Source organism: Vulpes vulpes, chromosome 3, assembly GCF_048418805.1.
Source record: "Vulpes vulpes isolate BD-2025 chromosome 3, VulVul3, whole genome shotgun sequence".
Classification (NCBI taxonomy): Eukaryota; Metazoa; Chordata; class Mammalia; order Carnivora; family Canidae; genus Vulpes; species Vulpes vulpes.
In genome coordinates this window covers 55,544,266-55,568,801 of record NC_132782.1, presented here as the reverse complement: position 1 = coordinate 55,568,801, position 24,536 = coordinate 55,544,266, and the positions used below count along the sequence as shown (strand labels likewise).

The window sequence follows — 24,536 nt, the reverse complement described above, 5'->3', positions numbered from 1 at the left end:
TTTTTTCTGTTCCTGTCAGGCTTTGGTCCCAGGCCTGTCACTGACAATGAGGATGAGACCGGAGTAGAGCCTGCCCATATGCCAAGGGGACTTTGAAAGGTTGCCTGGCCTATCCCTGCCTTCTGGAAGGACTGCATTTAAAGGGAAGCTGCAGCCTTTTTGTCCTGTAAAATTACTTTCTAGAAGCTCTAAGGTCACCCCTTGTCCTGTGTGTGGGATGGGTAATAAAGAGGAAAATAGAACACTGATTGGCTATAATGGGAGAAGCCCATAGAGGGGTTTGAGGTGTGTGGACAGATTTTGGAGAAGGAGCATTGGAAATGATGTGCTATAGTAAAGAGCTGACAAGCAGTGCTCTCTGTTCTAAGGAATAACCAAGACCTCAGAGGGAAGGCCTGGCAGCAGCTTTGGGCCTGTCATCCAATGGGCTAACCTGAATTCCTTGTCTGTTGTAGATTCAAAAATATTAAGGCTTGTCAAATGCAATCAGCAAGAAAGATGTCTTCTCCACAAATTCAAATGGTTGGTCTCATATCCTTGTGAAGACAGATGAGCAGATTCTTATTCCCCAAAGTAGAAAGATGAATCTGTTATTTATTATTCCACTGTACTTGGCGCCTCTGTTATAAGCACTTACCATGGCCTGCTTTCATTTGTGTTTGTGGCTATCTCTTCTGCTGGACCTGAATTCTGAAGAGCAAGGACCCATTGGTTTTAATTATGAAATATCTAAGGCATACCAAAAGATAAAGAGGATGGCCTCTTTACATCTTTATATTCCTGTATAGCTTCTAAGAAGCACCGTAAGCACCTAGTATGCTGCAGGCACTCAGGAAATGTTTGTTGAATTGCAGTACTAACTTCTCTTTTGTCCTTAGGCAGTCATGCTTCCTATCCCTTGCAGATATATGCAGAATCAGAATCATTTTCCCTGGGACCTAAACTCTCAGGGTCAATGCAAATATACTCTGATATCAGGCTGCTCTGAAAGGCCTTTGGAACAGTGGTGCCCACATTAGACAGTCTTAATTGTTGTTGGTCATTAGCCTTCGGAAGTAGTGTTCTATTCGAAGTGCTCTATTCAAAGTTTAGGTAAAGGAATGTAACAATAAAGGTGTAAATAACTAATGGGAATATGGACTTGGCCTTAAATGATAAAAATAGTTTATTATCTGTGTTCACTGTTGTACCCATTCGCTGTCACAGGTTTTTTTGAGGAGATCCAGAAAGTGGCTCATGGAAGACAGAGGGATTTGAAGAAAGGAACACTCTTGGATTTAGGAAAGGGTAGGAGGAGATTGTGTGTCTGCGTGGTGTGGGAGATGGTGAAGAGTTTTTGGTAGATTCAGGAGGATCATGAAAGAGATAAGGGAAAGAGATAATATAACCCTTGAGAAACAATACTCATCACCAAGCTAAGCATAAAGGGAGTCCATAAAATGTATGACTCTCCTGACGTGGGTATAATAATTACGTGAAACTTTTCTCTCAGCTTTGTCTCCCCAACAGTATTTGCAGCCCTTTATCCCATTTTCAGTTTAGCTACTTCCTTATTCTATTTCCGGCTGCCTTGCTTGATAGAATAAGTGAAAGTGGAAACCCTAACTTGTTACCTTCTCACTGAAGTTCTGACCCTGTCACCTATTCTGGATCTTCTACCTTGGTTTGTGTAGCACCTCGTCCTCCTCACTAGAAGACTCTCTCTGACCATCATACCTAGCTGGTCACTATGTCCTGTCAATCCTGTCTTCTAAATAACTCCCAGATTCTTCCCAGTGTCTCCTAGTTTTTCCCATACTTGAGCATTCATCCAATCCATCTTCTCCCCTTAAACAGAATCATCTTTCAGATCTAATCACACCACTTCCCTTCACTTTTCCACGCTTCTTTGTCCGTAGGAGAAGGAAAAAAAGAAAAAAGAAAAACAATAATCTACCTTTCCAGCCTTATCTTCTCTCCTCTCAACACCTCCGACCAGTACCTGCTGACATTTCCCCTTCTTGCCAGATAACCACATGGTTTCTTTCACACCTCTGTTGCATTCATGCATGCCTATTCCTCTGACTGATATTTTTTTAAATTTTTATTTATTTATGATAGTTACAGAGAGAGAGAGAGAGAGAGGCAGAGACACAGGCAGAGGGAGAAGCAGGCTCCATGCACCGGGAGCCCGACGTGGGATTCGATCCCGGGTCTCCAGGATCGTGCCCTGGGCCAAAGGCAGGCGCCAAACCGCTGCGCCACCCAGGGATCCCTGACTGATATTTTTTTGACTGGTATTCTTTATACCCCTTCCCTATTCATCCTGGACAGTAATTTTCTCTTCTTTATACTTCAAAATTTGCACCTGTTTTTCTTAGAGAGCTTCTTATCTACAGAGTAATTATTTATTTGCTAATAGATTGTAAGATCCTCCAGAGCAGGGGTCCACCACTTTGTTCATCTTTGTATCCCCATTATTGCTTGACAGAGCCAGCACCCTAGGTGATTAACAAAGAATTTGTTGAATCCCTGAATGAGCTGAATAGAAGATATCTGATAAGCAACTGCCTTCCTCATAGAAACGAGTTTTTCCACGCCGTCTTGTGGTAAACCTGATGAGTGCTTTTCTCAGGTGGCTATGGTGAGAGCTGATGTGAGAAGGTCCCTGAAAGTCCTTGAATATCTTAGAAGATGTGATAGATCTAAGCTTTAGGTATTAAAACAACATAGGAAAAAACCCAGTTGTTTTAGCATTCCTTTTAAAAAATTTTTCTTAGAGAGTGAGAGAGCCAGCTAGGGGTAGGGGCAGGAAGAGGAAGAGAGAATCTTAAGCAGGCCCCATGCCCAGCATGGAGCCTGACATGGGGCTTGATCTCATGCTCCTGAGATCATGACCTGAGCCCAAATAAAGAGTGGGACATTTAACCGATTGAGCCACCCAGGCACCCCACTTGGATTCTCTTTCTAAGAATGATCTTAGATGCCCTTTTAGGCTTAATGTAAGACCTTAAAGTATCCTTTTTTTCTAGGCACTATTTTCCTTCTTATTAGGATCATTCCTATCTTCTGTCTTTTTTTACTTGCTTGTACCATTTTTGAAATTATCATATTTGAAGGAAATAGTTCAGCTAAACCCTTAGAGGGAGAAGCGGACAGAAGAGAGTCATCAGCCACTAGGGTACCTTGTTTGGGGATGTGCAACTTTATACAAGCATATGCATGCAAAACTGTGAAGCTTCTTGCTAGGTTAACTTCTCAGTAGCTTTCTTTTGCCTTTTTAAAATCTTATTATTTTAAAAATTATCTGTACACTCAATATGGGGCTGGAACTCATGACCCCTAGATCAGGGGTCAGAATTGCACCTTCTATTGACCGAGCCAACCAGGTGCCCCTCTCAGTAGTTTTTATTCTATGGTAAATAACATCACCTTTTTCTTTCTTTCTCTTTTTTCTAAGATTTTATTTATTTGAGAGAGAGAGCAAAAGCATGAGTGGGGGGTCCAAGCAGACTTCCCACTAGTAGGGAGCCCTATGCAAGGCTCTATTCCAGGCCCGTGGGATCATAACCTGAGCTAAAGGCAGACCCTTAACTGATGGAGCCACCTAGGCACCCCTAACATCACCTTTTTCTTTTCAAGACATATTTGTAAGCTCACTAAAGATAGATGAAGCAGCTCAGAACCTATTTTTTGTCTCTCCCACTTAAGGACTTTTTTTGCCCAGAGCTTCTCAAATCCTCAATTTCCCTTTAATTGTCAGTATTTAAAGTATGAGAATTCTCCCTATAATCTCTTGAATTCAGAAATTTGGTATAGGGGTTTGGTGAAGGGGGTTGGTGTCTGAGAGTTGGCTTTTGAAAATCCACCAGCTCTGTATCCTTCTGCTGTAGCAGAGTCCCTTGTCTGGACCTGGAGCTGCCCTTTTCTTCAGTGTCTTCTATGGATGGCTGCACTGATAGATGGATTCTCCTAGGGGAGCTTCATGGATCAGCCCTCCGTCCATTACCATGTAGCAGGATTATAATTTATAGCCCCAGATGGTGACTCACACCACCCCCCTCCTCATTTACTTCAGTAAAGCAGCAGAGGTATTAACTATTGAATTGCTTCATTCTTCTTTTTTAAAAAATAATTGATGGTATTTACGAAGGGCTTTGTATAAAAATACTTCTAAAAACATTGACAAAAATAAAATTTCATCAGAGTGTGAAGCATGTTATGTGTTACACTAAAAAATAACCACATGGTCAGGCTTATTTTTCTTGGCCTGATTTTGTGTGGAACTGAGGCACTAATTCTGGTTTGAATTTTCATAGGGAAGGTATCAGCTCTTTCTTCTTGGTTGATTGTTAAAGATTATGGGTCTATCCCGTACCAGAAAACCAAGAATATTTGCTTTCCAGGTTCTTGCCAGAGAATAGAAAACAGTTACTCGGTTTTTTTGAAAGCTGGAGTGTGATAAATATGGTTTATTATTAAATAATATATTAAGCAATGTAATAATAATAATAATAAATAATGGGAAGATTTCTTGAAGAAGGTGTAGTCTATGCTCTTCTGGATTAAATCAGACTTTTAAAACACTGTTTGCTTGGAATCCCTTATTGTAAGCATTGCTCTTCTGGAATACCTGAGAATCTTACCTCACAGGGAGAGGGGCCCTGAAAACTGTCCTAGAAAAGGTGTTACCATATTTGTTGAGGCTGTTTTATCTTTGTCATTTTGGACTGATCTGTGGAAGAAAGCCCGCACATGCCTTTGTACAAATAAACACAGCTTCTCCTGGACGACTGGTGTGTTTTTATCTTACTTTGAATTGTGTCTTTCTCTTTCATTTGATCCACAGAAAACTCCGGTCTAGATCTGTACCTTTTTTTTTTTTAACAGTTGTTAGCATGCAAATTATTTTTGTTCTCTGGTTTTACTTTGGGTTTTTTGTTTTGTTTTGTTTTTTTACCTTTCAGTCTTCTTTTCCCTTTGTCTATTTACCTATTGTACTCTGTGCATTTTTGTCAACAGTCTCAGGTCTTTTTTAGGACAAAGTCCATGTATCTGTCTCCTAGTATATATAATTGCTTATTTTGACCAATTTACATGCTTATTCTATTCAGTCTCAAAACCAGAAATGTGTCACTTTTTTAATTTTAGTATTTAGCTGTATATGGTTTTGAACTCTTGAGACCTTTAACAGCTCCACAACATGAACCATGGATAGCATTTATTGGACAGGATGTAGAAGCCAGATGACGCCTGGAAGTCTTACTGTGTAATTTAATCCCGGGTGCTGTGTTGTTTGGCTTCACTGGACTCCAAGTGTGCATATATAATTATGTGCGCATGTGTAAAAAGCCCAGCTCTGATAGGAAAGAGAGGGAGGAAGATCATTAGCAGAGATTAGATTTGTCTCTCCAGCTGGGCAGTGTGCCTCTGAATTCCAAGGGCTTTCCCCAGTGTAAATTATTAGACTGTACTCAGCTGTTGTTCAATTCCCCTCTGGCTGAACTGCTTCTGCTAATGCTGTTAAGCTGTGGCTCAGGAGGGACAATGTTCTCAGGTACTAGATATATCTCTGCATGTAAAAAGAAAAACCCTTTGCATGTTCACAGGACAGTAGTATATAGCCTTCTCAAATCGAAAACAGAAAGGCAAAATGAAACGAAAGACCGACTTGTGGGTCAAACTTCAGCTACATATACAGTACTTTGCAAGTTATTAATAGGCCAAGATAATTCCTCTCTAGCTAAAGCAAATAGGAGTAGTGTAACACAAAGAGTTTAAGTCAGATCAGTTGAGAGTATCTGACTTTAAATGTTCTGAAACTGGCAAAGTCTAAACAAATTAACCCCACTTAGCATTCTGAACTAAATGCAAGTCGAGGGCCATTGGAGTTCTGCAGTGATAATAATACACTAACATTATAAAAACTTGCACTCTTTTATTTTTTATTTTAGTTTTTAAGGGATTTTATTTATTTATTCATGAGAGACACGGGCAGAGGGAGAAGCAGGCTCCACATAGGGAGCTGGACATGGGACTCGATCCCGGGACTCCAGGATCACAACCTGAGCTGAAGGCAGCGCTAAACCGCTGAGCCACCCAGGCTGCCCAAACTTGCACTCTTTTAATAGCACATGAAGCATAAGGCTCAGTGCAATACGAATACCAATTAGTTCAGTAGAATTCACAGCTACAGTAAATTATCTGTTTCACTTTTTTCTTTTGACAGTTAATGCTATGTGCCACAGACTAATACAACTCCAAAAAGACATGTCTTTTCTCCATGATTTTTTTAAAGATTTTATTTTTTTATTCATGAGAGACACACACACACACACACACAGAGAGAGGCAGAGACACAGGCAGAGGGAGAAGCAGGCTTCATGGAGGGAGCCCAATGTGGGACTCGATCCTGGGACTCTAGGACCATGCCCTGGGCCGAAGTCAGGCACCAAACCCCTGAGCCACCCAGGGATCCTCTTCTCCATGATTTTATTGCCTAGTATAGGCAGTTTATTGATAGAGGTGAACCAGTTTATCCATTGAAGGTCAGGGAGAATGAATGAAGTACATAGACAATATATAGGAGCTGTAATTACATGACTTTTTTTTTTTTTAAGTCATTAGCTGTTTGTTTTCTTCCTTACCAACCCTACTAACAAGTAACAAAATTGGCTGACCTAAGTCTTTTTTTTCTCTCTTCCTTCCTTCAGGGAACATGTTCATGAACAAGGAAGTCAGGTATCAGTGGGATCACCCACTGATTAATTTAAGATTAACCCCTGGATGTGTTGAGAGTGTATCTCCTATTTATGACTTTATGAAGAGGCAAAGTTTTAAACATAAAAGATTAAAGAGAGAGGGCCTATTTTCTGTGTGCAGAGGAATGGCAATGTAAGAAGAGGGGAGAAAGCTCCCACTTCTCTAAGAAAGGCTCTCCTGTAGTTACTGCTGCCAGCAGAGGCTGAGAGGAAAGCACACTGGTGGAGATGGGGTCAATGCCAGGGGTATATCGGTAGCAAAAGTTAACACTTGAGTGTGAGGGCTGCTTTATATAGGCCAGCCTGTGGAAACTAAGTGTACTATCATTAAAATTTAGAGTTGGCAATCAGACCAGTTTCATGGGTGTGTAAGCCCAGGTGCCCACACATGGCTTAATGCTCTGCTGTCTCTGCCTTAGGATTCTTATAAATTCTTGAACAGGCTGCTGGGTGGCTCAGTGGTTAAACGTCTGCGTTTGGTTCAGATCATGATCCTGGGGTCCTGGGATCGAGTCCTGCATCAGGGTCCCTACAGGAAGCCTGCTTCTCCCTCTGCCTATGTCTCTGTCCCTCTTTCTGTGTCTTTCATGAATAAGTAAATAAAATCTTTAAAAAAAAATTCTTGAACAGAGGCTCTAGAATTTGCATTTTGTAGTTGTCCTGCAAATTTTGTAGCCAGTCTTATTAATTCATAAAATTGTCATAAGTCTTTAGGTGGTGTTCTTACCAGCAGTGCATCTCAGTATGTTGAGCCTTTCCTGTGGCATGTTCCTTTTTTTGCTCAAAGGCCAGTGTGTGCCTTCCTTTCTGGCTGCTGTTCCATTTCTAGAAGTGGCTCTGCAGAATGTGTTTGTGTCAAACACATTTGAGATACCTCTGTCTCAAAGGATGGCTTACAGGACACTCTGCCTCAAATTTATGCCCCCAAACAATTCTATTTTGTTAATAAGCTGTTTAGGCATTATTTAGTGTAGTAGCATGATTTCAGAAACTACATATTTTGCTCATTCCAATTACTATGGTCTTGAACAAAAGTTTTTTGATCATTGCATGAGTAATGAGTAATGGTTTTTATGAAGCCAAATTCTTCTGATCAGAGAAAAGAGACTTGTTAGCTCAGCATTCAAAACCTTCCATGACGCTCCACCACCCTATAGTTAAAGCCGTGCTGATCACTGCCCTCCATGCACCTTATGTTCCAAGCAGTCTTCCAGACTGCTTGCTATTCCTGGAAAATGCCTTTTATTTTGCCCTCCATTCTTTTATGAAATTCTCTTTGATGAGGATGTATGTGTTCTCCAAATAACACCCCTGCCTCACCCCATCCTCCACCCTTTCCCCACTGGTATGACTCTTCTAGGTCCCACTTTGTTGATGAAATTTCTCTTCCTCTATGGAATTTCACCGTGATATTCTCAGAATTAGTTATTGTACCCCCTGCCGTGCCATCTACTGTGCTGGGCATTTTACAGCCCTGTAGATTCCAGCTGAATCTCAGCTCTTGAAGGCTTACCTAATTCTGCCCTGTTCTACAGTTACTTGTTTACTTGATCATCTGACACGCTAGGTTGAAGGCTCCTCGAGGGTAGGACAGTCTAATATATCTCTGTCCCATCATCCATGGCATCATAATTGTTGAGCACATGCTCAGTGCATGTTTACTTAGTGAGTTTCTTTGTCCATTCAGGTTGCTGTAACAAAACACCACAGGCTGGGTAGCTTATAAACAACAGAAATTTATTGCTTATGGTTCTGGAGGCTGGAAGTCAGATCAGAGTGCCAGCATGGTTGGATGAGGGCCCTCTTCTGGGTCGCAGACTTCTTGTATTCTCTCATGGCAGAAGGGCAAGGGATCTCTCTGGAGCCTCTTTTACAGGGGCACTAATCCCATTCATAAGGACTCTACTCTTATGACCCAAGCATCTTCCAAAGTCCCCTACTATTAAAACTATCACTTTTTGAGATGAAGATTTCAACACATGAACTCTGGGGAGATGCACATTCTGATTATTGCAGTGAGGGAATCGGGAGAACTACCCTAGTCCCTTTACAGTATTTATTACCTTGTGTGCTTAAAGCACTTGGTTGTAGTTCCCTAAAGTGAAACAACCAGTTGACATCCATCGATCTTGTGGGAAATAGCTTCAACTTTGGGAATCATTTGTGGGAGAGAGAAATAATAAAAGTGGGGCTGCCATTGGGAATGAGGCCTCCTAGGATTGTATAACATAGGAATCATGGGTGAAAGAGGAGTGAGAGTCCAGTAGCAGACAACTTAAAAAAGACTGAAGGGCGCCAGGGTAGTCAGGAAAAATTACCTAAAACAGTTTGAAGTCAGAAAAACAGGAAGCCTAAGGTACCACTTGACTCTCAATTTAGCCATCCCTAGCCAGCAATTTAGTTCTCAACTTCTCTTTTTGTAGCACCTTCCCTTAATTAAATTATACTGCCATGTGAACAAGAAAGAGCTTGAAATAAAGCCAGTATCATGGCAGGCCTATTTAGGAGTATGCTAAATAAATTTTTATTCTACCTATTTGACTCTTAAACTAAATCCTAGCTATTGGGAAATTGTCTTTTTTCTTGATTCTGCCTAAGACATAAGGAGAGAGAAAAGAGAATAAATCAGAAGCTGAATCTACTGGGGTTAAAAAATAATTAGATGTTCTTTGAGCTTCTCTGTGTCCACAACCTAGCATGTCCAGGGCATTGTGAGTGGCTTAATTTCTAAGTAACTGATACAATTAGTGGACCATCCTAGCCCTGTTGTTTTTCAATGATTATGAGAAGGCCACTTAGTTGACTATGTATAAGAGCTTTGTGATTTCCTCATAGGTACTTAAAGATTTGTTTTCATATTTTAAGTTTTGGTGCTCAATTCAAATTAATTTCAATCTAGTGAGATTGAAAGGATGCTTCATTGCAAAACCCATTGTCATCAGTGAATCTACTTGTTTTTTGTACTGAGGAAGTGAAAAGGGGCTCTGTAGAAAAATCTTTCAAATGAAAGTTGGAAATTGTAGAGTGGAGAGTGGGATCATCCCAGAAGAAATGTGGGGTATATCCCACAAAATTTTATCCAGTAAAATAAAGTTTAAAAATTAACATTGAAAGCATGCTTGAAATATCATAAAACAATGATAGATTTTATGGGAAGGACACTGCTTTGCCTCAGTAAGAGAGAGAAAGGATTCATGTGCTGATTATATGTTTGTGAATCCTCAGGATATAACTAGTTTCTCCTTCTTTAACTTTTTTCTGCCACTAGACCCTGGATCTTTACCTTAATCTTTAAGCCAACACTGACTCTGAGGTGGAAAAATCTAGGAGTGGCTTTTAGATTCTAAGGTCATGTAACCTTGACTGTACTAAATTCTTATCTTATTCTCTAGACTCATGTTTGTTAACTTACATTTAGAAATAACCTAAAGGTACCTCTGTCTCAAAGGATGTTAAAGAATTCTAAATATAAGATTAATTCTAATGTATACACATAAAGTTGTAAAGTTACGCGATTGCTACAACTCCTACAACTAAATGGACTGTCTTTATTCAAAAGCATTGTAGTAGAAGTGTCAGGAAAAGTATCAGTGTATGTAAAATGCTGATGCTTTCCAAGGAGCCCATTGCAAGGCTATTGATGTGTTCTGGTTCAGGATGCTCAGGGACTTTGCTTTCAGGATGCCTTTTGAAGATCTCAGTACTAGAGTTGCGGGGTGGGGTCAGGGGGAGAAACAAATCGGTCCCCTTTCACTTGCCCCTACCCCTGCTAATAACCATTGTTGTGTTTTCTGTCCTTGTGGTTTTGTCTTTCCTATAAATGGTTTTCATATAAATGGAATTGTAGTATGTAGCCCTTTGTGTTAGCTTTTGGTTTTTCTTAGCTTAGTTCTTTTGAGATTCATCTGTGTTGTTACATGCTGTTTTCTTTCTTTTCTTTCCTTTTCTTTCTTTTCTTTTCTTTTCTTTTCTTTTCTTTTCTTTTCTTTTCTTTTCTTTTCTTTTCTTTTCTTTCTTTCTTTCTTTCTTTCCATACTCTCATCAGTGGCAGAGCTAGATAAGTGGTAGAGCTAGTATTCAAATAAGGTCTTTCCAACTTGAAACTACACATTCTTTCCTATTACAACACATCATAAGCATAATGTAATGGGTTGTGGGCAAAGCAACTATTTATAATATATTGGGCTTCATTGTGGTCTGGTTCATTATGGCCCTGGGAGGAACTTTGCAGTGTTGGCAGGTTATTCACTGATGAGATGTGCTCAGTATATATTCATGACTCACTAACATGTTGGGTATCATCAGAAAGGATCTAGCAATGAAATAAAAAACAGTATCCTCTCCTTAATACACAACCACAGGACCAGTGACATTTGGAGCATGATTCTGGGTGTTAATCTTAAGGAAAGATGAAGTGAAGTTGGAGATGGATCAAAAGCAATTGGAATGATTCAAGGGATGTATGTGTCCTGCCTCAGGAATGTAGGCTGGAATTTTTTTTTTAAGATTTTATTTATTTATTCATGACAGACACAGACAGAAAGAGAGAGGCAGAGACACAGGCAGAGGGAGAAGCAGGCTCCATGCAGAGAGCCCGATGTGGGACTTGATCCCAGGTCTCCAGGATCACACCCCGGGCCAAAGACGGCGCTAAACTGCTTGGCCACCCGGGCTGCCCTAGGCTGGAATTTTTAAGATCCATCAGTGTTGAAGAATACAGGTTGATATTTATAAAATCATGGTGCATAAATTCTGGAATTCTAGACTTCAAGAACATCATATGAAGCTGAAAAGCATTTTGGAACACATTTTTAAAGTGTTAGTTTTAAACTTCGAAAACTTTGAAATTTTTACCTCAACTCATTAATTCATAAGACCTTAATTAATGTCAGGTTCCATGCTAGATGATGGGTAAAACAGTAATAAGATAGTCCATACCCTCAGCAAGCTTCTCTTCTAGTGAGAAAAACCTACATATTAAAGAGATCACTTATAATATTAAGTGTTAGTGGTAAAATTAAGGCATTAAGGTTTTTTTTTAAAGATTTTATTGCTTATTCATGAGAGAGAGAGAGGCAGAGACACAGGCAGCGGGAGAAGCAGGCTCCATGCAGGGAGCCTGATGTGGAACTCGATCCCAGGACTCCAGGATCACACCCCGGGCTGAAGGCAGGCACTAAACCACTGAGCCACCCAGGGATCCCAGCATTAAGGTTTAATACAAATATAAGCTCAACACATGAATAAGATTCTTTAATGGATTATGAAGGGGAGGAAGTGACGATTATGTTATATCCATTCCTTTTGGAAGTACAAGTTACAAAAAACAATCATGCCCCCTTCAAAGCTATTGTCACAAGCAGCCTTTTAGCCCAAAAGGACCATTGGCATTTTGTATGTTCTCCAGATAGAGTTGTCTCTACTTGTCCTCACTTTACAAGGTGTTGTGACTATGGGTCGTGCTTTATCTTAAGAACAGCTAAACACACATACACAGAAGTTTGCCAATAGTTATTTAAAACCAGAAAAGGGCAGTGGGTGGCAGGGGAATGTTTTCACATAACCAGAAAAAGTCCATGTACCAACCCTCATAGTTTACTTAAAAAGATTCTTCAAGGGATGCCTGGATGGCTCAGCGGTTAGGCACTGGCCTCCAGTTCAGGTCACGATCCCGGGATCCAGGATCGAGTTCCATATCGGGCTCCCTGCAAGGAGTCTGCTTCTCCCTCTGCCTATGTCTCTGCCTCTTTGTCTCTCAGTCTGTGTCTCTCATGGATAAATAAACAAATCTTAAAAAAAAAATTCTTCAAGGCTTTGTACAAAACTTACTTGATATTATTTTGCACACATTTTTAATATAAACTTGTATCCAAGCCCAGGACATATGATAAGGATAGGATATATTAACTACTCAGACTGATTTACTAAAGAGCTATGAGAAGCAATGGCTAGTGAGTTGACTAGTGGCTTCATACCAAACACTGAGACAGAAGAAAATCAAGTTAACAAAACAAGTACAATAACAGGTACATTCATTACCATTTCAAAAGGATTTTCCATAGTATTACTTCAAACAGTGACTTCTATTGGGGATTTTTTAAGTGTTAGCTTTTTAAAAAATGCAATTTATATGCAACTTTTTAGAAACATTTTGAATATATATACTTGTAATGAGTTCAGATTATAATTTCTGAAGGGAGGCAGCTAAATATGTCTTTAAATTCCATCCTATGTAAGAGAAATCTTTGTATTGAGAAACTACATCCTGTTTTCTATCACGGTTTGTTATTCTGCATTTATTTTTCTTTCCATTAGAACTTCCTTGTACATTAATCATTTTTTAACACTTAGAATAAATATTTAATATTTATTGATGTTTTTCCTTGTCATCCTCATCTTGGGCAGATGGGACTTATCAAGGATCCTTTAGTAGTCTGCAAATTTCAGCTATATATTGGAAATAGAAATGGAAACTACCCCAATGAATAATTAAAGACCGGGTTTAGATTACTCCCTAGCATAAAGTCAAATTCACGTTCCAAAACAATGACATGGACAGGTGAAAAATGGTTGATCTTTGCCAGTTTCAAATTTCTATTCTTGGTAAAACCCAAAATGTTCTATCGCACATTTTCTAGGGTATCATCTGGATTGAATCATTATCTTAAAAAATTAAAACTCAGGATTGCTACTGTGAGTAAAAACAATGTTGAGTAAGGAGAACAAAACAATGTTAAAAGTCTAAAGGAGTGGGATCTTTCATGAATATAATTTTAATTGCTTCCCAATTAAAATTGGACATTAGGTCCAGAGTCTAGAGATCCTTGCTTCTTCCTTATCCTCAAGATAACCTTGCTTATCCTGATTATCTGTAATATCGTCTTCTCTGAAAAGTGACAAGAGCTGTTGGTGATTTGGTAGAAAACTCTTGGTCTTGTTCACTCTTCTCGACATTGACCTTCCTCTACTTGTCTGCATTTCACTTATACTGGTCCTGTGATTAGAGACCTCAAGGAAGGGTAATTGTGAAAATAGCAATAATACAATTTCAACTTTGAAATTTTCCACAAATGACTGTTGAAGCTATTTAGGTATTTGAAAATTATTCCTTTGGCTCTTCTCATAATTTTAGATACCTGGTTATGGTCTCTTGGAAAATCCTTTTATTTTTTTTAATTTTTAAAAAAATTTAAAAATATTTTATTTATTTATTTATTTATTTATTTATTTATTTATTTATTTATTTAAGAGAGAGAGAGGCAGGCAGAGACACAGGCAGTAAGAAGAAGCAGGCTCGGGATCCCTGGGTGGCGCAGTAGTTTGGCGCCTGCCTTTGGCCCAGGGTGCGATCCTGGAGACCCGGGATCGAATCCTACATCGGGCTCCCGGTGAGCCCGGTGCATGGAGCCTGCTTCTCCCTCTGCCTATGTCTCTGCCTCTCTCTCTCTCTCTGATGACTATCATAAATAAATAAGTAAATAAAAGAAGCAGGCTCCATGCAGGGAGCTCGACGTGGGACTCGATCCCAGGTCTCCAGGACCACGCCCTGGGCTGAAGGCGGCGCTAAACCACTGAGCCACCCAGACTGCCCTCCTTTTATTATTTTTTAATGATTTATTTATTTGAGAAAGAGAGAGCAAGAGCACGTCCATGCTGGGGGGAGGGGGACAAAAGGAGAGGGAAAGAGAATCTTAAGCAACTCTGTGAGAGGTGCAGAGCCCAAAACGGGGCTCAGTTTCAAGACTCTGAGACCTGAGCCAAAACCAAGAGTTGATTGCTTAACCAACTGTGCCATTTAGGCACCCCTTGGAAAATCCTTTTAAAAAATCTCTAGTTGTGCACCTGGGTGGCTCAGTTGGTTAAGCATCTACCTTGAGCTCAGGGCGTGATCCCGGGTTCTGGGATCGAGTCACATGTAGGTGGAGTGGGGAGTCTGCTTCTTCCTCTGCCCCTATTTCTGCCTCTCTCTCTCTCTCTCTCTCTCTCTCTCTCTATCTCATGAATGAATAAATAAAATCTTTTTTTTAAAAAAATCTCAAAAAAAAAAAAAAAAGATTTATAGATATTGGGAAATGATCACAATAAATGTACTTAACATCCATTACCACAAAAAAAAAAAATCTCTAATTTGATCCTGGCAAACTATCACTGGAATGAGCTGTATTTAACTCATTTCATTCACAGATATTACTAAAATTTGTTAAGAAACCTGTTATTTTAAAAGAAGTAACAGAGTTCCATGTATTTAGCAAATCCTCATGTACATAAGGGAAGCTACTATATCAGTTCTCACAACAAATCTGTTAAGGTGAGGAAAACATATAGAACACAACCGTACAATAGAACTTTCTGTGATGATGGCAGTATCCTATTTTGCACTGTCCAGTATGGTGGTTGCCTTTAGCCGCATGTGGCTACTGAGCACTTGAAATGGATTAGGGCAACTTAGAAACTGAATTTTTAATATAATTTAATTTTCATTAATTTAAGTTAAATGCCCATATGACTAGAAGCTATAGTATTAATGCAGGTATAAAAGTTTAATGTTAAAATGTATTGGAGTAAACCCTACAGAAGGTGGGCATATTTTAGAATTCTTCACTTTATTTGTTGCTGGGAATTTCTGGTTTTATCCTAAATGATAGAAACTCAGCTTGAGGTAAAATGTGAGTCAAGTCCAGGGAATCCCTGGGTGGCTCAGCGGTTTGGCGCCTGCCTTTGGACCAGGGCGCGATCCTGGAGTCCCGGGATCGAGTCCTGTGTCGGCTCCCGGCATAGAGCCTGTTTCTCCCTCTGCCTGTGTCTCTGCCTCTCTCCCTCTGTGTCTATCATAAGTAAATAAATAAATCTTTTAAAAAAATGTGAGTCAAGTCCATATTTTTCTGGCTTAGACATTTCTTAACTAAATAGAAACCCATTATAATATTGACAGTGGAGTGTTGTAACTGGCGCTGTGAGTTTGGACTCAGGCTCAGGCCCAGGCTTTGGGACTGGAGTGGAGCTGGGCTCACCTCCTATCTTTACCAGTTAGTAGCTGCAGTGAGTTATTTGAACTTCCTGTGCCTCAATTTCTTTATCAGTTCTTATCAAGGGTAATAATGCTTTTCTCAAAGAGTTGATATGAGGATATTTTTTTAAGATCTTATTTATGTATTCATAAGAGGCACAGAGAGAGAAAGGCAGAGACATAGGCAGAGGGAGAAGCAAGTTCCATGCAGGGAACCCGTATGGGACTTGATCCCGGGACGCTGGGATCATGCCTTGAGCTGAAGGCAGATGCTCAACTGCTGAGCCACCCACGCATCCCTGATGTGAGGATTAAAAAAGTTAATGTAGGGGATCCCTGGGTGGCTCAGCGGTTTGGCGCCTGCCTTTGGCCCAGGGCGCAATCCTGGAGTCCCTGGATCGAGTCCCACGTTGGGCTTCCGGCATGGAGCCTGCTTCTCCCTCTGCCTGTGTCTCTGCCTTTCTCTCTCTCTATGTCTATCATGAATAAATTAAAAAATAAAAATAAAAAAAAATAAAAAAGTTAATGTAAGTGAAGTGGTCAGAGGAGTGAGTGGCAATAATCTCAACAAATGTTAACTATTATTATTACTATTGTTCATCATATTGTTCTCTGTGTGTGTGTGAATGTGATTTTGTGTGTACGTAAAATTCTCTCATCCAAAAAGTAAATTACATCATCTTGTGTCAGGTTCTGAACTAAATGGTGAGGCTGGAAGAAAGGGAAAGAAGAGGGATGAGGTACAGACATAAATGATACTTGGAATCTGCTCCTGGTGAATTTATAAACTAGTGATTTATCCTGTTGGAAAACAGGAGTCCTGTTTTTGATCCCTCCAATTTTAGCAATCTATGATTCTATCGTTCCTAAGCAATCCAAGGATGGCAGAAGGACTCTTGATGTCTTCCTGCCTATCAGGTACATGAAGGACTTGCTCAAGAATAGGATCTGCTGCTTTGTGGGACATCCCAAATATATCACTGGAAGTCTGTTACTGATGCTCTTCAATGGCTCTGTTATACCAAGCTAGCAATGTATTATTTGGTTTGACTGTTGCGTAGCATAAAACAAGTGCAAAATCTGTTGCATTCATATCTCCACTTCAGTTATATTTTACTATTCAACTAAATAGTCCAAATAATGACAATAAATTTAATGGGAAAAGAGAACTTTCATGATACAGTTTTATTCAAAAAGATTTTCTCTTCTCTCTCGCTTGCTTAGAGTCATGAACAGTAAGTAGCTCCTGACAGCAAGCTAACCAATTCTTATCAGGCAGTATACTATCCATCACCTCCCTATGGCTGGCATATATTTTAACAACTAGCATCATAATACTACTGTGGAACTCATAAAGCACTTTCATGTCAATTATCTCATTAAAAAAAATTATCATTTAATACTCACATGAGTCTGATAAAGATACCCATTTTTCAGAATCCATGTATAGCAAACTGTCTCTACTAGAAGTATTTAATCACAATATAAATATCATTTTGTTTTCATTGATGAAATGCTTTTTGGGGAACATACATATAGTACTGAGATCCTGAATGACCTAAGTGTAATAAATAGAATTTTATATGTTTAGAGGGAAAAATATTCCCCACACTTCAGCCCAGGCTGAAAGAACAGTTGTCTAATGGACACCCAACTGCTGTAGAGCCCATGATTGACACCAGAGTTCAAGTTTTCTCATCACACCGAAAGATTCAGAAGCCAGAGGTAGACCCCTTGATAGCTAAGGCTCAGCATTTTGGGTTGCATTTCCAGCCTTGACCTTCATGTCTCTGCCTTTAGCAGCAGAATCTCCACTGGTATGATGCTTAAGATCAGATCCACTTCCTTTCCTTCTCAAAGCACCCTGTTCTGTGCCTCTGGAGGTTGACTTATATGGATTGCATCAATGGACTTCTTGCCCTCTGGTTTTCTGTTAGGTTCAACCAATGGGAAGCACCTGCAGGGTCTTTGAAACAAGAGGAAAGTGAGGTTGGAGTTCAATATTAACTCCCCATGCCCTTCCCTATCCGGTCAGTGCACTTTGGTTGCTTTGCTCTACCAAAGGATATAGCTCTTGTTGGATAACTTTTTGTTTGTTTGTTTGTTTGCTTGCTTGTTTGTTTGTCGGATGACCTTCTGTAGCTACTACCTCTTCAGGTTCTGGTGATCATTCTTTCCCTTCCCCAATTAAAACCTAGTGGCTGTCACTAGCTTTGCAGCATAATACCATCCCCGTTGCTCTTCTTCTTCCTGCCTTTTGTAAACAGTCTCATCAAACTCTTCATTTGCCAGGACCTAGGCTAATATGGGGTCATACTTCAGTGATAGTGCCTGCTTCTACTGCTTGTTCATCATATAAGCAGCATTCACACAGACTTCAGAAAACCTTAATTCAGAAAAAAGGTGATATACAGCTAAAAAGTTTCCTTCAGTTCAATCCCTAGTACATTTGGAATATGAATTCATCTCTAATTAGATTCTGCTTATTTTGTTCTTTAAAAACATACCTAGTCTAGGGGTGCCTGGCTGGTTCAGTTGGTTAAGCTGAATTCTTGGTTTGGGCTCAGGTCATGATCTCATGGGTCTTGAGACTAAGCCCCACATTGTCCAGGCTCTGAGCTCCATGGGGAGTCTGCTTGGAGATTCTCTCCCAGTGCTCCTGCCTCCACTCTCGCGTGTGTGTGTGTGTGTGTGTGTGTGTGTGTGTGTGTGTGTGTATTCTCAGAAGTAATTATTAGTTATGTATTTATTGTCAACATCAAAGTATTAATTTGTGCTACCCATACTATCTCCTACTTAGGGGATTATTAATGTCTCAACATTAATAATCTGTAATTCTTCAAATTACATCCAAAAAGTTTCTTTTTGCATATTACACAAGGCATAGAGACACAAGAATGGTGAGAAGAGACTCAGGGCCTGGGGCGAATGAATAGTGATGTCTAATCCCGCAGGCTAGGCCATTGCTTATTTCTGGGCTAAGCTACTCTACTTAACCTCTTGGAAATAGGGGCAGCCCCAGTGGCGCAGCAGTTTGGTGCTGCCTGCAGCCCAGGGCAGGATCCTGGAGACCCTGGATCGAGTCCTGTGTCAGGCTCTCTGTATGATGCCTGCTTCTCCCTCTGCCTGTGTCTCTGCCTCTCTCTCTCTCTCTCTCTCTGTCTCTATGAATAGATAAATAAAAAAATCTTTAAAAGAAAAAACTTTTGGAAATAAGGGTCTTTTTGTTATAAGATAGAAATAGCCATCCTTTGGGACAACTTTAAGGTTTTCTTTTTCCATGGTTATAGCCCTGAAATAACCAAGGACAAGCCTGTTTTAATATTCTCTATACAGCCAAGGAAACCATCAACAAAATGAAAAGGCAACCAAATGAATGAGAAAAGATGTTTACAAATGATATATCTGAAGAAGAAAGATATATCTGATAAATGGTAAAAGAACTTACACAAATTAACACCAAAAAAGACCAATCTGATTTTTTTAAAAAAGATTTTATTTGTTTATTCATGAGAGACACACAGAGAGAGAGAGAGAGAGGCAGAGACACAGGCAGAGGGAGAAGCAGGCTCCATGCAAGGAGCCCAACGTGGGATTCCATCCTGGGTCTCCAGGATCACACCCCAGACTGTAGGTGGTGCTAAACCGCTGAGCCACAGGGGCTGCCCAACAATCTGATTTTTAAAAGGGCAGAGGACCTGAACAGACCTTTGTCCAAAGAGAACATACAGATGGCCCATAGACACGTGAAAATATGTTCAACATCACTAATCATTAGGGAAATGTGAATCAAGACCACAATGAGGTATTGTCAGAATGGCTAGAATCAAAAGACAAGAAATAAGAAACTGGTGGGGATGTAAAAAAGGAACAAACCTTGCCACTGCTGATGGGAATATAAATTGGTACAGCCACTGTGGAAAACAGTATGGGGTTTCCTCAAAAAATGAAGAACAGAAATTCCAAATAATCCAGTAATTCCAGTACTGGGTATTTACACAAAGCAAATGAAAACGTTAATTCAAAAAGATATATACACCCCTATGTTTATTGCATAATTATTTATAATAGCCAAGATATGGAAGCAACCAAAGTGCCCATCAATTAGATGAATGGATAAAGAAGATGTGATGTGTGTGTGTGTGTGTATACACACATGTATGTATATATATGTTTTTGTACACACACACACTGGAATATTGCTCAGCTATAAAAAATGATGAGATCTTGCCATTTGCAGCAACATGGATGGACCTAGAGAGTATTATGCTAAATGAAATAAGTCAGACAGAAAAAAGACAAATACCATGTGATTTCACTTACATGTGGAAATCTAAAAAACAAAAGAAATGAACAAACAGAAAAGCAGAAACAGACTCATAAATAGAACAAACTGATGGTTGCCAGAAATGGCAGAGGCAGGATGGACAAAATGGGTGGAGGGGAATGGGAGATACAGATTTCCAGTTATGGAATAAATAAATCATGAGGATAAAAGGTACAGTATAGGGAAGACAGTCAATGGTATTGTAATAGTGCTGTATGGTGACCACACTTGTGGTGAGCACAGCATAACATATAGAGTTGTTGAATCACTGTCATACACCTGAAACTAATGTAACATTGTATGTCAACTATGCTTCAATTTTCAAAAGATAAATAATAATAAAGTCTATGTTCTCACAGATGTCCTAGGCATTTTGACAAAATTAATCCCTTGTTCTATCTCATAGTCCTCTAAGTATTTTTCATTAGCTTATCCCAGCATTTACAAATCCTCCTGCTTTTTGTTTCAGGGGTGTTGACTTCAGTTTCTCTACCTTATTGCAATGGTTTTGAATAAAATCTTCCTTGCCTTTTTAATTGTTTAAATTAAATTAGGTTTTAAGTGTGCCTTGGTAGCTTAATGGTTGAGCATCTACTTTGGCTTAGGTCGTGATCCTGGGGTCCTGGGATCAAGTCCCACATCAGGCTTTTCATAGGGAGCCTGCTTCTCCCTTTGCCTATGTCTCTGCCTCTCTCTCTCTCTCTCTCTCATGAATAAATGAATAAAATCTTTAAAAAAATAATTAAACTTTAAAAATTGTGTTCTCATTTGATCTTACTCATTTAATTATGTAGATATTAATGAAGCATATATTCTCTTAAAAATAAAATGTATATTAATTTAAAATACAAATAGCAAATATTTACTGAGTGCTTACTCTGTGCTAAGTGATATGTCAAGCACTCTGCCAGTGTTCTCTCCTTTAGTCCTCATTACAACCCTATGAGGTAGACATCCTTATTATCTCAGGGTTTTTTTTAAAGATTTTATTTATTTATTCATGAAAGACACAGAGAGAGGCTGAGACATAGGCAGAGGGAGAAGCAGTCTCCCTGTGGGGAGCCCTATGCAAGACTCAATCCCAGGACTCTGGGATCACAACCTGAGCCAAAGGTAGACACTCAACCACTAAGCCACCCAGGTGCCCATCCCAGTTTTTTATCATGGACACTGAGACACACAAAGATAAGGAGCTTTCCCACAGACAGAATCAGTATTAAGACCCAGAGAGTTGGAGTCGAGAGCTCATTCATTTGACTACAATGTTGAAATGATCACTTAAGGACTATGTTTTGTAATTTGTCTAAGTTTGTGGGAAGTTGCCATTATACAGAGTTCTCTAGGCCTAGAGCTATAGCAAACTCCTTAGACTTTGCCCTGGAGATGAAGTCTTCTTGAGGAAAGTGAAGGTAGTGATGCTCCTGGCAGGTGGGTGATGCAGGAGTGGGGTTAGGCAGTTCCCTGAAAGGCAGAGCACCTTGATATGTGCAGCATATGATGTAGAAGTATGCAGATCTCTAGGGAAGGGCATTCCATAATCTCCCTTGGGACCATGGTTCTGCAGTGGTTCTCCTATGTTCTAATTGCCCTTTCGTTTTTAAAGCATAAGCAGCCTTTTCCTAGAAATATTTTGAATCAATAAAATTTAACATAGCAACTTGGGAATTAGTTTTTCTCCCAAATAGTAGAATGACATAGCTTAATACTCTCCCAAACATTAGAGCTACATGCAGCCTTCCTTGTTTTTCCCAATGTAAGTAAAACCTGGAATGTAAAAATAGCTGCTATAATTAAATTAAAGACAAAGGAAATTAAGTATGAAAGAGGTGCATACATTTGGGATTTCCTCTCCTGTTTTCCATCTTACTTTTGCCCTTTTGACCCCTTATCTCTCTGTTTATTGATTCTTTGTGTCTTCCTTTATAATTTCAAATGAATGTTAAAAGCTTAGTGTGTCTCAATATCTAAGTGTATTGATCTCCCTCCCACCTCTTACCTTTTTTCTTTTTCCCACTTTCCTTAAGAAAAACTCGTCTTCCATTTGCCCTTCCTCTCATGTCCCTTGATTTCACATATATATTGAACATATTGATATAGGTCTTTTTATTCTAGTTTTTCTAGTTAAAGATTTGGATGGCTAATAGGCATTGAGGAATCAGTTTGTATTGGGTCTGTTGTATATATGCATGTTCTCATGTAATTATCTATTCTATGAAATGGGATCTGTTGTTAATCACCAGTTATAGATATAATGAAATTGAGGCTTAGAGAGTTAAGGGTAAGTTAACAAAGAGGATTTGAATCTAGGTCTATCTTCTTCCCTCCTATCCCTTCACAATATTGTTCTATTTTTTTTTTAAGATTCTATTTATTTATTCATGAGAGACACAGAGAGAGGGAGGCAGAGACACAGGCAGAGGGAGAAGTAGGCTTCCTGCAGGGAGTCTGACGCAGGACTCAATTCCGGACCAGGATCATGCCCTGAGCCAAAGGCAAACGCTCAACTGCTGAGCCACCCAGGCATCTCATATTGTTCTCTATATAATGAAGGGCATAGAAGGTTCTGGATTGATTGGTTTGGGCTATAATGCACACTTTAAAATTACTTCCCAATTTGAAAAATAATTTTAAATTAATTTTTTAAAGATTTTATTTATTTATGAGAGACAGAGAGAGAGAGAGAGAGAGAGAGGCAGAGACACAGACAGACACAGGCAGAGGGAGGAGAAGCAGGCTTCATGCAAGGAGCCCGATTCGGGACTCAACTGTAGGACTCCGGGATCATGCCCTGACCCAAAGGCAGATGCTCAACCACTGAGCCACACAGGCATCCTGAAAAATAATTTTAATTTTAAATAATAGTTTTAAAAAATATTTTATTTATTTATTCATGAGAGACAGAGGGAGAGGCAGAGACATAGGCAGAGGGAGAAGCAGGCTCCATGCAGGAAGCCCAATGTGGGACTCGATCCTGGGTCTCCAGGATCACGCCCTAGGCCAAAGACGGCGCTAAACCACTGAGCCACCCAGGCTGTCCCTTAAATAATAGTTTTACCATAACTTCAGTTGTCAGTTCAATTGTTCTCTCCAACTACTTAAATTTTTATGCTATTGGTCATCTAAAATGTTACTTTTAATTATTTTTTATTGAAGTATAGTTGACACACAATGTTACATTAGTTTCGGGTACAACATAGTGATTTAACAACTCTATACTGCTATGCTATGCTCAGCACTAGTGGAGCTACCATCTGTCACCATACAACTTTGTTACAATACCATTTGCCTGTATTCCCTTATGCTGTACCTTTCAACCCATGATTTATTCATTCCATAACTGGAAACCTGTACCTCCCAATTTCCTTCACCCATTTTGCCCATTTCCATTCCTCCCTCTGGCAACTACCAGTCTGATGAACTATTTATCTTAAGGAGAGTCAAAGGTGTCCAAAAAGAGAAGGGAAAGGCACAAAATAATAGGAAAGGAAAGGAAAAGAAAAGGAACTAGCCTTTATTGCGTGGTTACTACATATTTGATGCTTTTATTAGGGACCAATTCAAATTCATACTTCTACATATTTTTTAATCCTCTTTTCTCTTTAAATTTGGGTATTTTTCCATCTTCTACTCCATTTTGTTCATAGTTCCTAAAGATAATTCTTTACCAAAGGTTGTTTTTGTGATCCTAAATACAAAAATTGTAGTGCCTTAAGTATATCATTCATGTGGACCTTAGACCTTGGAAATAATCATAGCCCTCAGATACACCCTTATCTCTCCCTCTGTCTTGAGTTTCCATTCTCATAGTAATGATTATTCTACTTTGTCTAGCTGGATTACAATTCTTACTAGTCAAAAGTAGGAGTTGTTAACTTTTGTTTACTCATTACCATCTATTTTTTATTCTTTCATTTGTTTTCAGCTTAAAATTATTCTTAAGCCTGTTTATAAGCCTCAGGACACACTGACAGGCTTCCTGTCAATCTCCCTAATATTTCATAGGATTTTTCACGTATGCAAAAATAGTAAAGTTGGCTCATTAGTCTGTATGCTTAAAGCAAAAGATATTTGGATTGAAAACTTTTGATTAAGTAATGCATGCCGATAATAGAAATTTGGAGAGGGGCATCTGGGTGGCTCAGTTGGTTAAGGGTCTGACTCTTGATTTTGGCTCAGGTCATGAGATTGAGCCCTGAGCTCCATGCTCAGTGGGGAATCTGCTTCTCCCCCTCTGCCTTTCCCTACCCCTTAAGCTTTTGCTCGCTCGCTCTCTCTCACGCATAATATATATTTTTTAAAAATTTTATTTATTTATTCGTGAGAGACGGGGGCGGGCAGAAACACAGGCAGAGGGAAAAGCAGGCTCCATGCAGGAAGCCCAACATGGGACTTGATCCCGGGTCTCCAGGATCAGGCCCTGGGCTAAAGGCGGCGCTAAACCACTGAGCCATCCGGGCTGCCC

The 24,536-nt window shown here is 39.6% G+C and overlaps 1 protein-coding gene across 10 annotated transcripts in view; it reads left to right on the top strand.

The window, feature by feature from the left end:
- Positions 1 to 24,536, top strand: part of MAP3K13 (mitogen-activated protein kinase kinase kinase 13) — a 172,163-nt gene that overhangs the window by 94,278 nt on the left and 53,349 nt on the right. Inside the window, exon 1 of one of the 10 annotated variants that reach the window (XM_072752528.1) lies at positions 20 to 1,287. The exons of the other annotated variants lie outside the window; for them this stretch is intronic. The gene's annotated coding sequence lies outside the window, so the exon portion shown is untranslated. Of the gene's footprint in view, positions 1 to 19; positions 1,288 to 24,536 lie in introns of those variants that run through there. 10 annotated transcript variants of the gene reach the window in all.